This window comes from Antedon mediterranea, chromosome 8 (assembly GCF_964355755.1).
Source record: "Antedon mediterranea chromosome 8, ecAntMedi1.1, whole genome shotgun sequence".
Lineage (NCBI taxonomy): Eukaryota > Metazoa > Echinodermata > Crinoidea > Comatulida > Antedonidae > Antedon > Antedon mediterranea.
The window spans coordinates 16,652,116-16,656,207 of NC_092677.1; the positions used below are offsets into that span (position 1 = coordinate 16,652,116).

Genomic DNA, 4,092 nt, shown 5'->3' on the forward strand with positions numbered 1-4,092 from the left:
AATGATAAATAAACATACATTTTTCTTACATAAAACAAAGAAAAAAAATAAATCCAATACACAACGAACGGTACTGTTACCCTCCGTAAGATTAAAATAAATAAATGACCAAGGTAAGTAATAAGCCTATATTACAAACAAAATCAAGCTGATTGCTACATAATGAGACAAGAGGTATTATTGGATGTGTAAAACATAGCACCAGCACTCGGTATAAATAGGTTTATTCCCATACCTTGTGAAGTAGTAGATTCTCTGGTTATACGTGCTGTAGTGCTAGGTCCTATAAAGTAGAAAACAATTATTATTATATTAAATTTGTCACGTCGTTCAAAAATTACCGTTCATAACGATAAATAAACATACATTTTTCTTATATAAAACAAAGAAAATAAATAAATCCAATGCACAACGAACGGTACTGTTACCATCAGAACGATTAAAATACAAAAAAAAACAAGCTGATTGTTACATAATGAGACAGGAGGTATTATCGGATGTGTAAAACATAGCACAAGCACTCGGTATAAATAGGTTTATTCCCATACCTTGTGTAGTAGTAGATTCTCTGTTTATACGTACTGTTGTGCTAGGTCCTACAAAGTAGAAAACAAAATGATAGGAAGAAATGATCACACTTTGTGGTATTAAATTTGTCACGTCGTCCAAAAATTACCGTTTATAACGATAAATAAACATACATTTTTTTACATAAAAAAAAAGAAATTAGAAAAGTTTTTATTCTATAGGATAATCAAGTAATGCTGTCTTGGATAAAATATAGTAATATTTCTAAAAATCAAATGACGTCATAATCAATAACAATAAAATCGTTATATTTGTCACGATATTATTGCTATTACTAATCATAACGTCATTTGATTGGACAAAAACGGTTATCATAATAGTTCTAGGATGAAAGGTTTTCATTTCTTTTTTTATTTTTTTTTCTGTAGGAAAGATTCATATTTATCTATTTATCGTTGAGTCTTAACTCGACAAAAAGCCATATACTACAAACCTTTACTGTATTTAAGATGATTTGTTTGTATTTCGGCTTCAAAGATTGTAAACCAACAGAACATGAAGAATGTCAATTTAATAAACAACATAACATTTTAAAATTTGAAAAATTGGAAACACCAACTGAAAAAAGGATAAAAATGTAAATTAAAAAAAGAACGCAATTGAGTAAAATTTCATTCAACTGGGACAAAAAATGTACCACAAAATGACAATTCGTAAAAGCTTGACATCGTAGGCTAGGCACTGATGTGTCCATGAAACAAAAATACATAACATTTGTGCAATTCACGTGGTAACCAATAAATAAAAACCTTTGAGGCAACGTGCCATACTCTGAAGTGAAACATTAGTACCCCACAATAAAAAATATCATTGGTATTGTAACATTTTCCAATTTTAAACATTAAAGAGAATTCTAAAATAAATCATAAAACTACAGTATAAACAACAATAGGCCCAATATAAATTAGCTTTTATAAGAGATGTTTTGGTTTCTTGTTTTAAATGTTGATTTATTTATGTTGTTTTTTTTTGTTGTTTTATAGGGCCTAAATTTATTACAATTCTTGCCTTAATTTAAAGATAAAAGACATAAAAACCTAATTGTTATTTTCAGATTGTATTTTTTAATTAATCGAAATATTTATATTTATTCGAAGAGCTGCTTCCGTCAATCACGTGACAATCATGTGTATGAATTCGTGCAATAGTAACAATTCGTAAGGATTCATGCAATAGTAACACTTTGTAAGGATTCGTGCAATAGTAACAATTTGTATTACGATCAAACCACCTAGGCCCAAGTGGGGAATGCAGATCGCTACTGTATATTGGATTCAAGATGGATGCGTGCAGTTAGAAATAATAACATTCTAACTCTCTCTCATTTCTCTCCTAATCCTCTCCTATAGATTATTCATGGAATACTTAACAAACATTACATCAACTATTTATATATTTAAATATAAGGCATTGTAAAATATTTTCTACCGACGACACGTCCTACGATATAGACACCACTACATATTCATAATGTTTATAAAACTGTAAAATGTATTGAAATGTGAAGCATGGAGAAATTAATCAAGTTAAAAATAGTTTAAAAATTGATTCCTTCATTGTATAAATAAACAGATGCCTAGATAAAAAAATGTGTTTCTGTTTCTTCTATCTTTTTTCTTGCTGGAGGGAGGTCGTAGGTTGTAGGTCGTAGGTCGTAGGTCCCCTTGTATCCGTCCCTGAATTTGACCATACAACAAGAATATTAATATATCTATCTGTAGTATTTAATTTTCTCACCGTAGTTTAGACTTTGTATGATAAATTAATGTAGTAGGAAAACATTTGAATAAAAAAAATAATATTGGGAAAAAGAAGCAGAAACAAAATTGTATCTCTTACCGATTACTCCAAAATTAACAAATTGAAAATCTTTATTGCTGTCAAAGATGATATGGCACTCACTAGGCTCACCACTTGAAGGATTCAGAATTGTGAGGTCAAGTCTACTATCCAAGCCAAATCCAAAATAAGTCAATGTTCCATTTGTTGAAATAATATACTGGTTATTTGGACATTCTATAAGTGAATAATGTTTATATTGTAACTTTTTCACGCCTACATCAAAGTATCATAACATATTTTAACACTATAATTAATCAATACATTATAGAAATTTGTTCTTTTCTCTGTATTTTCTATTTGTTATGTTGTAGGCCTATGTTTCTAGTCCTACGGTGGTTAATAATTGAGGAAGAGGAGATTCCATGAGCCTAAAAGCATAGGATAATTTTCTCAAATATATCAATGTTTAGTGCTTGATGGACTAATACAGTATGCCCTACTATTGTAGGCCTATAATGGTGAGGATCTTAATGAGGTTTATTGGCAAATGATCTCCCTCTCTAATATTTTTCTCGCTATATTTCAATTGTTTTGACCTGATCTAAAACACTGATGGACGTATAAGCTATTGGATTACGATTGTAATCATGTAATCAAACACTACAAATATTTTTAATGAAATAATTTCATTTGGATCCAATTATTAATGATGTGTAAATTTTTATTTTGTTGATCCTATACGAGAAAATAAATAAGTACTTTACTAATTATTTTAAAACAGAAATTTAAATTTAACTCATAAATTAAAATAAGTTTATTCTGAAAATAAAAATCAATATAGGCCAGCTTAAAATAAGTTATCATACCTTGTGTAGTAGGTATAGTATTACTGACTGGACTTGTTGTATTAGGTCGAGATTCTGTAAGTAGAAAACAGATAGATAATAGATTCTTCTTTCTTTATGGACGACGTCTGTCGCGAACAACAATGTCATTTAGACTTACATTCATCTTTACCAGGAGAGGCATAAGCCAATATGTCTGATAAGAGGCACTTAATAGATACAGTGGCTGCCCTGAGAGTCAGCAGTGCTGATTTCAAATGCTAATGGGACCCCCAGCTCGATATATAGGCCCTACATCACCCGATATTCCTAGATGGTCTCCCATCTAAGCTCTAACCAGGCCCAACGTTGCGTAACTTCGGTGATCTGGGAGAACAGGTGTTTCAACGTGTTGAGGCTGTATATATAATAATACATTTAAAAAAAACATATTTTCAGTGGGAGCAATCATAGTAATGCAATGTTCTTGCTTAGCGTTCCATATTGCTTAGCGTTCCATAGTTTGAATGTTTTGCTTACTTTTTATGTACTGTAGGCTTATATGGAGAAATCTGAAAAAAAGTTTAATAGAAAAGAAGTCCAACACGTAAATCTTTCACTTAAATACACCTTTTTTACTCTAGATGGTAAGCGAGCGAAACGATGGGTCCCCACAGTTGGTTCTCGAATACAATAGAAGCCACGGGGCCATTTTTGCGACTCTACTAAACAAAAACGGAAGTTTCCCCTGATTTGAGGTATTTGGAAATAAAGACAAAATAACGAATACTGGATACCATAAAGAACAATATGTTTTTATTTGATGTTGTATGAGTAGGCCTAATACAGTTTATTTTGTATTCTTGTTTATGTAACCATGCACATATCAGTAGGCCTA

The 4,092-nt window shown here is 30.8% G+C and overlaps 1 long non-coding RNA gene across 1 annotated transcript; it reads right to left on the bottom strand.

Moving 5' to 3' along the window:
• Window positions 1-252: 252 nt before the first annotated feature.
• On the bottom strand, window positions 253-2,499 carry LOC140057477 (uncharacterized). Its single transcript, XR_011846949.1, has 3 exons — window positions 2,428-2,499; window positions 549-596; window positions 253-283 (listed from the first exon to the last, which is right to left on the bottom strand). It is a non-coding gene; the product is annotated as an uncharacterized lncRNA (long non-coding RNA).
• Window positions 2,500-4,092: the final 1,593 nt, after the last annotated feature.